Source organism: Cyprinus carpio, chromosome B6 (genome assembly GCF_018340385.1).
Source record: "Cyprinus carpio isolate SPL01 chromosome B6, ASM1834038v1, whole genome shotgun sequence".
In the NCBI taxonomy this organism is placed as follows: Eukaryota; Metazoa; Chordata; class Actinopteri; order Cypriniformes; family Cyprinidae; genus Cyprinus; species Cyprinus carpio.
In genome coordinates, this window is record NC_056602.1 from 13,968,308 (window position 1) to 13,981,089 (window position 12,782).

Here is a 12,782-nt window from a genome sequence, read left to right on the forward strand (position 1 = left end):
TTGTGTTTTGTTCCTCCGATGGTATGTGAAACTGTTTAGTGTTTGTAAATACAATGTGCTGTAAATATGCATGCTATATGTATGCTCTGTATATACCAAATAAATACTTGTAATCTTTCGGGAGTGTATTTTTGTACTCATTTAAAAGTGTAAATCGAGCCGCACATTGTGTCCACTAATGGAGAGTGTCAACCATGACATTTCTTACACAATGCACTTTTTTGTTGTTGTTGTTTTTTTTCTTCTTTTATCTATGAAACATTGTCTGCCAGATTGCTATGTAGATTGCCTCTATAAAGTATTGTTATCCTGTGTTAGGACTGTTTAGTCCCCATACTGTTCGATAATGAGTTCATTGCTTGATGTAGACCATGTGGAGATCTGGCACCCACACCTATGAGCATAATGTGCATATATATGCCTACACCGACATATCCAATATTTACTGACTTTTAACATAGACAATATTGGCCTTTGCCTAAATTTGACTGGACAGCATCAGAGTCAATTAAAAATAAATAAATAAAGTAATAATAATATATAGTAATAACATTTTTTTTTTTTAAGTAACAGTTATTAGAGAATTGTGAAGTGGTGACATAATTTTCAAACTGGTCAACACTGTCCAGTGTGTGGCAATAAACATATGACATCACCTTCTCAGGAAGAGCCCAGACTGTCAGCCTGCATGATCGACTGACTGTGTCATTTATGGGACGTTTCCATGAAAATATTTTTCCAGAATAATATTACTTGTAATGTCATTCGTCAAATTGTTTATCAACTTTATTTTTCCAGTTTGAGATCATGATGACCAAATCACAATAGGTTACAGAAAAAAATATACTTGATTCACTTGACATGGAACAGGCTTTGAGTCTTAATCAACAATGACTCAATGTAGGTCATCAGAGTTTATTTTGGGTTAAGGTGATGTGGAGGATGAGGCCCATTGTTGATATTCACCGTTGAACCACTTAAAATAGTCAAGTGGAATATATAAAGTGGAATATAAATAATACACTATATAAAGACATAAAACTGGGGGGCTCGTCCGGGATGTTTTAGTTCCTAAAGCAAGAGCCTAAAATACTAAATACTTTATATTGAACACCAAATTATGTTATTGGCCCTTGTCTAAACTCTAAACTCCAAAGTGCTTAAAATGTTTGTTTTTTTTTCTTTAATTATTAATCTTTTCAGACATACAAATAGTAGGTACATAACATTTTGCATACATTAAAGTAATTTAACTGATTTTTCTGCAGGCAAACAAGGTAAGGTTTGATGACCTTTAAGTAGGCACAAGTATTTTCTGAGATTCGGAATATTATTCTGGGTTCTTTGTTGCACTGATGGTCTAATAAAGAAATAAATATAATATTACACCTGCACCTAAGATTCTGTTTCCTTGGCAAACCTTTTCCAGGGGCTGAAATCTCCACATTTGTGAGGTCGGTTCTCAGTTTAGTCCCACCCCAACAGCTGGCCAATTAGCCACATGATGGATTAAATATACAGCATTAAATATGGCTGCCAGTATCAATAAAAAGCATTTAATTTTGCTGAGTCGCCAACTCTATTTTGATGACAGCACTGGGGTTACTGTATATTTAGCTAAAGAGGGAGGGCGAACTCAGTATTTATGGCTGGAAACACTGGAGAGTCTCCAGCACTGAAATCTATAGCCATAAAATTATACCACATATAATGAAACTGCTCTGTCATGATTGCGTGCCAACAAAAACCATCACTCAAATACACACATCCACACATACTGTAATAGTGCATGTGTGTATTATTACGTAATGCATAAGTCTATGAATGTATGTTTACATATGCATACATATATCATATGAATTTATTCAGATAGGCACCCACACATTTGTGTTTGCCAATGTACAGAAACGTGCCTTTGTGTTGTGCTTCTTCAAAAACTGCTTTTTACAATAAAATTACATTTGTTAACATTAGTTAATACTTTAGGCATCAGGGACTGATAATGAATATTACTTTAAAACATTTGTTAATGGGTTAATATTTTCTACATAAATAATATATTTTTAGCATTTCAAGTTGTATTAATTAACATTGATGTGAGGTTTATTGTAATTCTAGCATCATTTACTCACCATCATGGTTTCTTTGTTTAACAGAACATAAAATATTTTGAAGACCATTTTAGCTGTTGTTGACCATATAATGAAAGTCAATGGGATCCAAAACCTTATATAAATAAATTCACAATCACTCTGTGAAATTAATTCACAATCACTTTGAACAGATTAAAACTGGAGTGATTTAAGTGACTTGTGAATTTAGGTGACTTTCATAATATGCAGTTGAAATATTATTCAAAATATCATCTTCTGGTTCCACAGAAGAAAATCAAACCAGTTTGAAATGACATGAGGGTAAGAAAACAAGGACAGAATTTTCATTTTCGGGTTAACTATTTTTTTTCTTTTTTTTTTTTTGTAAATTGTTACCAGTATGCTAAACAACAGGGTCATATGAGGGCAAAAACCACAAAAGAACGAAACAAGACTTTCTTTATTCTGCGTCATCATCCAGCATGTGTGGGTATTTGTGTAATTACTCTTATCTGTGAAAGCTGTGTATAAATCGTGTTATCATTCAAAACACCGTCAACCCCAGACTTTGCAACTACACTAGCGAAATAATGCAATGGCACCCATGGACCACACACCAGCATCAACAACCGTATCGGCATGGAGACGAAACTGTGCCCCAAATTGCAGCCTCAGGCCCAAATGAGAACCAAATGCTTCAAGCCCCACACATGAAATATCTGGAGGGAGATGAAAATGACTTAATATTTCTATGTACACATAATGGAAAAATTGGATACAGATGACTTTTATCTGAGAGTTGCAATATTAGTGGAGGTTGAGATGGGAGGAGTGTGAGGATCATTTCGTCCTCATTACATGTAAACTGTAACGACTGCACTATGACTAAAAACCCTACTGGTGATGAATTGTGTTTAACCTCAGTGGGTTTCTGTCATGACCATTTGGCTCTTTACCAATGAAACTGCACTTGTGGCTGACTTCAATACAGTGAATCACTCCCTGAGAGAGAGAGAAGGATTATTATTCATCCGCTGCTCTTTTTTGTTTTGCTTTTTTGAGGGGGCCACAACTGAGTCAAAAGTCAAAATACACAAATCCCTTCCTCTCTTTTTTATTTCAATTTTCATCAAAGACATGTATCTATTTTTCTTTCTTTGCCATTTTAAATAACATTGATCAAGACCAGCTGAAAGATTTCTTGCAGATAATACTAAAAACAAATGATCATTGTCTTCATACTGTGCTGTGTAAGTACTTAAGTATGATGAAGGTAACAGCTTTGGTTTGCTGTCCAAGATTCAACACTCAGCTTGAGCTGGAGGGTAGTGAGGTATGGGTCAAAAATTTATAACAGTGTCCAGAATGATATATATTATTAACATTGCTTACTGTTTACAGATTTGTGACAACTTTGCAAATTTTGCATAAGTATTCAAACCCGTAACTCAACCCCGTACTTGAAGCAACCTTTAACAGCCTCAAGTCTTTTTAAAGAGTATGATGTGAAAAGCTTTGCACATCTGCATTTGGAAATGATCTGCCGTTCTTCTATTCACCTTTTCACCTTTCAAGCTCTGTCAGGTTGGATGGGGGCTGATAGACATTTTCAGGGATCTCCAGAAATGTTTGACTGGGTTCAAGCCTCAAGGCTCTAGCTGGGTCATTTGAGGGTGTTTCACAGTCTACAAGCCACTTTCACAGGCTCCTCTTGCGTTGTCCCAGCTGTGTGCTTAGGGTCATTGTCCTTTTGGAAGGAGAACCTTATGCCCAGTCCGAGGTTCTGAATGCTATAGACTAGGTTTTCATTCAGACTTTCTCTATATTTTTCTGTGTTGAGCTTTCATTCTACTCTGATGAGTCCTACAGTCCTTGCCGCTGAAAATGGTACTGTGCAGGTGATGAGCTTTGCCTGGTTTCCTCCAGACATGATGCTTGGAACTGAGGTCCATCAGACCAGAGAATCTTGTCTCTTACAGTCTGAGAGTCAATAAGTATTTTATTTATTTTTTATTTTTTTTATTTTTTTGCAAATTCCAAGTGGGTTTTCATGTGTCTTCACTGAGGAGAGGCTTGAGTCTGGCAACTAAGCCATAAAGCCCAGATTGGTGGAGTGTTGCAGGAATGTTTGTCCTTCTGCAAGTTTCTCCCATCTCCATACATGATCATGGAATGATCATCAGCTTCTTAGTCGCCACTCTATCCAAGGCCCATCGTTTGCTCAGTTTGGCCAGGAGGCCAACTCTAGGAAAAGTCCTGGTGATTCCAAACTTCTTCCATTAAGGATAATGGAGGCTAAATGCTTCTGTGAACCTTCAATGCAGCAGATTTTTATTTTTTTCTGAACTCTTCCCCAGATCTGTGTCTTGACACAATCCTGTCTCTGAGCTCTACAGGCAGTTCTTTTTTCCTCTGATGATTTTTTTTCCAGCTGTTAGACCTTTTATTGAGAGGTGTGCCTTTCCAGATCATACCCATTCAATTTCCACAGGATAACTTCACTCAAAGCATAGTAACATCTACAAGCAATGTTGGAATGCTCAAATTTCATTTGTCCCTGAAAAGGGTATGATTACTTATACAGTGAAGTTATTTCAATGTTTTATTTGTAATAAATTTGCAAAGTTGTCACAAATTTGTTTTTTGCTTTGTCATTAATGTAATTTTTATATATGACACAATTAGATGAACCAGCTCCTCCCATACCTTTGTTTAGAACTCCATTTAATCTCCAATTAAGCCTTCTTGAAAAGTTCCCTCAGTAAAGAACCCAGCTGTGGTCTTTTGCAAGTCGTGTGGCCTAGATTCTTTAGGAGGGCCAGTTGCTCTTTGTGGAAAATTTTTGCACTTTTCTATCAACTAGCTCTTTAATACACCACAGCTTCAGTATCTCCCCTTTTCACCAGACTGTAAACACAACCAGATGCACTACCTGCCACCACTATGCACCTGAATTTGGAGGAGAAAAACTGCCAGATCAACTGAAAGTTAAAGCAGATGCAGAAAGTTCTATGACTGTCATGACTGCAAGTTCTTTTAGTCACTGGCTCCGCCTCAGGTCTGAAACAGATATGCACTCAACAGCTGCAGGTGTTGAGACATGTCTCAATACTGGAAATGTAGTTCAAGAATGGGCCTCTATGATCACATGTTTCTTGCTACCTCCTGTCGAACAACATGACTGGAATATGCCTTAGCCTTTATTAGGTCATGCTGCACATGGTTTTATGTTTGGAATTGGCTGATGTAATGTGAGACTTCAACCAGTTTTGATATCATTTCATGGTTCTTCTTGTTATGTACTGATCTACATTAACTTTGGCAAGTCAGAGTTCAACATAAACATAATATTATAACTTGCTTCTGCTAAACATGACATGACTGCACAAATGTGTAAGTCACGTTGTGAATGTGAATTTCATTGCAATGCTCTAAAACAGACATGACTGATGCAGGTCACGACCATGCTAATATGGCAGATTGAAATATATTCATACGGCACATTTGCATTCTTTTTAAATATGCTTTTTACATTTTACAATGTAAGTTCCTCTTAAAATATCAAATGCAGTACCTACTCTAAGACAAAATTTTGGAAGCAGTGAATAGTTAACTAAATCATAAGGACTTTGCAATGTTGTTTTATAATACTTATTATGTTATTTCAGGAGTTCAGGTTTTTAGAACAAGGACCGTTTTAACTTTTTTTTTTTTTTTTAACTAAATCAAAGAATTTTTAACAATTTATTATAACTGTGTACTAACAATGTTATTTCAGGAGTTCAGGTTTTCATAACAAGGACAGTTTTAACACTTATTTTTATTTTCTGGTGAATGTTTCTAAAAACATTCTGCATGTCTTTGGATTGGGGTTGAAACCAGAGGACACATAGGAAACATCAATTATACAAGTTTCAATAATAGACAAAAATGACTACAACCAATCATTCAAAATAAAAAATTAAGAACTAGTGTAAAAATGAACTCTACCAGAGATGTAATCCCTTCTTTACTGTAATTATCTTGCTTCAGTTTTTGAGACTTATCCTAAATTCTGTTTGGATTTACCTAAAACCTTCCGGTATGTTTCTCTTTGCAAGCAGTGGAGGAGTGTGTCCCATGACTGTAGAAGAGAAGGGTCATCGGTGATGTGCAGGGTCAGTTATTTTGTGTATTTGCGTTGACTCCTCTGGGAGCAGAGGCCATGTACAGTTCAAAGATAAAAATGTGAGAAATGTTAAAGTCGGTCAGGGCGCAGTGCATGTGTGGTAAGAGCTGTGTTTTTCGGAGCAAGCTTTTAGTCATCAGAGCGCAGTGTTTGATTGATGGTCCATGTAGAGAAGAAGAGGCTGCTTTGTTGGTGACCACCCAGCCTCATCGACTGGACTCACAGAGGCATGTGAATATTTCCTCTGCCCTATTTTCTGTTTTCACGTTTTCCTGTGCAATAACTCCCTTCTTCTCATACAACTGGACACTACACTAGTGTTTATTGTTTTTACTGTTACCAGGAAATGGATCATTCTCAAAATAAGACACCCCATTTTCTTATATGAATTGATATTCAAAATGCCTAAAACTAACATGGAAGACAAGTTATAATGGCAGTAGATGAAATGTATGTCTGTCCCTCAGTTCTTTCAGTTTACTATCAGTTAAAGGGATACTCCACCCCAAAAAGAAAATTTTGTCATTATTCACTTATCCCCATGTCGTTCCAAACCTGTAAAAGCCAAAAACCCATAAAACCCGTAAAACTGGCAAATAAGTAACAGTGTCAAGGTCCATAAAAGGTACAAAAGTCGTCGTCAGAATACTCCATCTGCCATCAGATGTGCAATCTGGGTTATATGAAGCGACGAGAACACTTTTTGTAAGTGAAGAAAACAAAAATAATGACTTTATTCAATAACTCCTTTGTCAACGGTCTCCTCTGTGTCTCTCCATATCACCGTATGCTGCATATGCTCTTCTGTATCATCTGCGCCACTAGGATGCGCTATTTTATTTCAAATCAAAGCTAAATACACATAGAAACAGTGCATCCTTGTGGTGTGGATGATACAGAAGAGCATACACAGCATACGGTGATATGGAGAGACACAGAGGAGACCGTTAACAAAGGAATCATTCATAAAGTTGACACTGTTATTTATTTGGCAGTCTATGGGACAGTCTCAAGCCTCCAGGTTTTCATTCAAAATATCTTAAATTGTGTTCCGAAGACGAATGGAGCTTTTGCGGGTTGGGAACAACATGAGGGTAAGTGATTAATGACAAAATTTTCATTTTGGGGTGGAGTATCCCTTTAACTATGATACTTTTCCGTATCATGTACTATATTGTATATTTAAGCAAGATTGTGCTTGATTGGCCACAGATAAACACAACCATGCTGATATTTATTCTTCTTCTGCACAAGTATGATAGTGAGTGTGATACTCCTTTTATACAACCATTCAGCACACATGAACTTAATTGAGAAATGCACATTTCAGATCAAAATTGTCAATTTAGTACTGTGATGGTACATATATATTTGGACACAGGCATAGTTTTTATTCTTTTAACTATTGACCAAAACATATTCAAGCTACAGTTATATAATGAATATGAACTTAAAGTGCACACTCTGAGTCTTAATTTGAGGTTATTCTCATCACAATTTGGAGGAAAGGTTAAGGAATTACAGCTCTTTAATATGTCCCTCCCCTCTTTTTCAATGGACCAAAAGTAATTGGACAGAAGCTATTTCATGGACAGATGTGGGCTATTCCTTCATTATTTCTACATCAGTTAAGCAGGTAAAAGTTCTGGAGTTGATTTTAAGTATGCCATTTGCATTTTGAAGCTGTTGCTGTGAACCCACATTATGTAATATTATTTATATATGTATCTCTGATGGATTTTGTGGAATGTAAATATTTTATCATAGATCCCTTTATTCACATGTTTATTTCGACTAAATAATGAGAGGTAGAGAAGAATTTGTCTGCATAAAGTGCTTCTAATTTCCCTTTGCGGACAGCTGCTGGTATTTGTGAGTAGCACACTGGCTCTGATGTGAATGTGTTTAGCCAGCAGCTGGTATTTGTGAGAAGGGCAGTGCTTTTGGGACTTGTCGAAATAATGGCTGGATTTTTCAGGCTTGTTACCTTAAGGTTTCCCTTAGGAGTCCTGTGGCACTTCCTGTCAATAACAGAATAGCAGACGTTCAGTCTGTTTTGCACTTAGGTCAGTCCTGGCCAGAGTTTGTGTCTCTCCATGTGTCATTCTCTTTTACTTAGTATCTCTTCTCTTAACCCTTTTACAGGTACACTCATAAGACTTGCTGGTTAAAATTCCAGTTAATAGTAATTGTTTTTTTCCCCCCTAGCATCTCCAATAACTGTCTGTACTGTAGTTCACTGGTAGGGTGCAGTCTTTGCATATAAGGGGGTTTTGGGTTCAATCCCTAGCATCACAATATTTTAATGCTACTCATTCACATTAGAGCATATGTCTACCAATGTGGCCTTATTATGATGGAAGTAAAAAGCACTAGAAAATATACAGGAGTATAAAACATGCTGGTCGCTAGTGATGTAGCTCAGTGATATAGAGCACATGCTGAGCATGTATGATATTCTAGTTCTACATTCATTTCCAAGCAGCTCCACAAACAGTCAATACTATAATGCATGCCATGCATGTCAGAGCATATATTTTCCAGTCTGAGCCTATATATTGTCAAAGACTGATGTATGAGGTCCTGGGTTCAGTCCCCAGCATTTCCAAGAAATGTCAATATTTTAATATGTCCCATTTCCAATAAAGAATGTATGAGGTTCTAGGTTTAATCCCCTCCATCCTCAAGAACTGTGAATTCTTTAATGCATGCCATACATGTTAGGCCATATAATTCCCAATGTGAGCCTATTGCTTATGACTGACGTGAAAAGCACTAGAACACCTACAGCTACTTAAATGTGAATGTCCTAGGTTCAATCCCCAGCCTTTTCAAGAGCTGTCAATACTTTAATGCATCCCTTGCACATCTCCCAATTTGTGCCTATACACTTTGACTGAAATAAAAAGTAAACATACAAGAGTACAGAAAAGTGCTTAGCCTCTATGAGGTCCTGATTTCAATCCCCAACATCTCCTAGCCACTGTCAGTTTCTCAACACCTAACATCATGTCTTGCAATGCGTACATATTGGCTATAAATGTGTTAAAATCAGCTGCAAAAAAAGCCCTTTTTAAATTATAATTACATAATTACTCATTATGTGCTCCAGTGATTAAGAGGACCATTCAACTGTAAGCACTGAGACTGATGTTAGGCTTTGACTAATAAAATGCCTAAAATAAGAATATTCCTGTAACAGCGTCACACTACTAGTAGTTTACCACAGGAACGTTCCATACCAGCTGTTCTGTTAAGTTTATTCTTGTTTTAATGAAAACGAAAGAAGAAGTGGGGCTGGAGGCTGTTTATAAGTTTATGCTGTCAGAAAGAGCAGATCTCTTTAACCTCCCTCTTCTGTAGGATCGATAACGTTCCAGAGACGTTACCATGTGTGGATCACATAAACAGCTCGGAGAAAACCCAGACCTGAAAGCCAGTTCTCATCTGTGGATTGGCCTTCATACTGAGACATTTGTATCTATCTGCTCTTGAACCTGTCAAATGGTTGGGCTATGATTTAAATGATCTCTTAACGATTCTACAATGGTTTTCACAAAAATCATATCATTTTGATTATTCCAAATGTAAACAATCCCCCACAAGCCTCTCATTGGACTTCATCTGGAGTGCAAACTAAGCAAAGTTCTTCCCCAAATAAGGCAAATGTAAAAGAAATACAAGGGTAAATCCAGGACTATTTATTTAAAGTGACTTTCTTGTTTATGCTACCATCTGTAACCAGTCTTCCATTATGCATATATATTATCGAGGTAGCTTATCCTATAGTGGAGCACAGCTGTGCAAAATACCATGACTTGCTATGAAAAACACATGACAACAACATGTCGAATTAACCATTAAATATGTGATTTATCTGTCATCTGTGAAGGATATGAATGAGGACTCCAAGCGTTAAAATTCAACGTTTCAGACATTTGAGATTTAAAAATTTCATATAATGGTCCATGAAAATACTGGCCATTCCTATTCTCCCTGTTATGTAGTAGGAAAAACATTTTCCCCCACATATTAACAAGCATTTTTTTTTCCACCCACACTAACAACTGGGTTTTATTGGTCCACTAACACCTCATTGGCTCTTTAAATCAAGGGCTCTTATTGATATTGTGTTCTATGGTCTGCACAGGTGGCAAACTGTAGCACAAATGCCTCACAATGAGAGAAACACACTTTGATGAGTAATGCTTTCAGCAGCTGGATTGTCCATCTGCATATTTTCGCAATGCTCAAGTCGAGATATTTTCGCAGCATTGACTCATACACACACATATGCCTATTACAAGAAACCATGAAATGCAGCAGGATGGCTTTACTTCACCAATATGACTGAAGGTCCTAGAGAAGACGTAAATAAAGATTAGAAGGTTTAAATATGCATTTCAAAATTTTAAACTTAAAAAAATAACTAAAAAACAATTAAAGAACATGTTTAATTTTTAAGGGCATTTGGTGAATCAAGTATGCAAGAAGATGAGGTGCTATAAGTAAATAGTAATGACTGGTAAACATTGCTACAGTGAAGACCTGGACAAAATCAAATTGTTCAAAAGTTCAATGGCTTTTTGTTTTTCTTTATCTTTTGGTCAGTTTAAGTTTGGTAACATGGGTATGTACATTCCATTCCATTACTCAGCTTTCCACCACTGTTTAACAGTCTACCTGAGTCTTTTATCCTTCTGGATCTGTAATGCAGGTGTTCTCCATCAAGCTAATTAAACAATCAGAAAAACAAGAGGAAACAATTACTACAACGGCAGTAATAATTACCAGGCTTGCATTGAGACGTAAGGTAACCACACTTTCAGCAGTGCTTATCCCTGACTCTCCAGACTGTAATATGCCAGCCTATAAATGGTGCTTGATATATAATTAACAAGACAGGGTGGCAACAAGTCAAGATGTTAAAATGATTTACAAGTAAACTCAATTCCCAATGGATTCTTTCAAGACAATGATCATTTGACATGTGTTGGCATTTTTATATAACATAATCAATGCATAATTAAAGCTGTGTGTCTGTTTATGGAAGAACCAAATTTTGTTGGAAAATACTTCTGTGCTCCACGGCAAAGGTTTAGGACAATTGATGGTTGCAATCAATGTTTTGGGTGAGAGAATGTTCTGGAGATTGATTTTGATTCAGTTTTGTTTATTCACAAGCATGATTAAAGTGATGGGCCAGAGAAATAGGCTTTTAGGAATAAAATTAAAGCAGACATGGCCAAACCTCAGAAGAATGGGGTCTTTTGTGTTTTCTATCTAGGATCTGGGCACTGTAGCCATAAGAGAAAAAAAAAAGTTATTAAATCTTATGTAAGGCTCAGAGTCTGACACGGAGGATATGCTACACTGGTGATGATTTGGGACAGCTTGTGTAAAACTGTGTGAAGATGACCTTCTTCATTATACAATACAAAGAACAGCCTGTGGTGCATGACTAAATCCTGTTTTTATTTAATCAGATTTTATCTCAGTTCATAATTAAGTGGTTGTAACTTCAAAATTAAAGGGATAGTTCACCCAAAAATTAAAATTCTGTCATTGATTACTCACCCTCATGTCTTTCCAAACCCGTAATACTTTCGTTCATCTTCAGAACACAAATGAACTCTTTCCCCGCCAGTATTTTTAAAAAAGTTGCCAGCCATCGCCAGCGATTTTGATGATTTTCACTAACATTTGATGGCCTACATTATATTTTGCTGTATAAATATTTGAATATGCAATACACCAAAATAAAGATCAAAGCCTCTGTTTAAAAAAAAAAAAAGTTTTATTCTAGCTTAAAGCATTCTTTTTTTATCAACACTTGAATATAGGTAGGTTTCATAAAAATGTATAATTATGAGCAAAAAAGTGAGAAAATCACATTTTTATCAAAAACTACATCTGGATAATATTCAGTACGATTATCAAAGTATAAATCCAGTAAATTGCTTCCATCAACACCTCTAAAGCTCGCACAGCCATATACCACTTCCTGGATCATCATTTTACTACATAACATTATGCAGTTTTCATTTATATGCAGTCTATTGCTGATGATTGCATTATTTATCATATGCATCTGTTTACATAAGAGATTGCTAGTTTTTCCGTTCTGTTCGCATATATTTTGTTCGGGAGGTTTTGTACAAACCCGATTCCAAAAAAGTTGGGACAATGTACAAATTGTGAGTAAAAAAGGAATGGAATAATTTACAAATCTCATAAACTTATATTTTATTCACAATAGAATATAGATAACATATCAAAAATGTTGAAAGTGAGACATTTTGAAATGTCATGCCAAATATTGGCTCATTTTGGATTTCATGAGAGCTACACATTCCAAAAAAGTTGGGACAGGTAGCAATAAGAGGCCGGAAAAGTTAAATGTACATATAAGGAGCAGCTGGAAGACCAATTTGCAACTTATTAGGTCAATTGGCAAAATGATTGGGTATAAAAAGAACCTCTCAGAGTGGCAGTGTCTCTCAGAAGTCAAGATGGGCAGA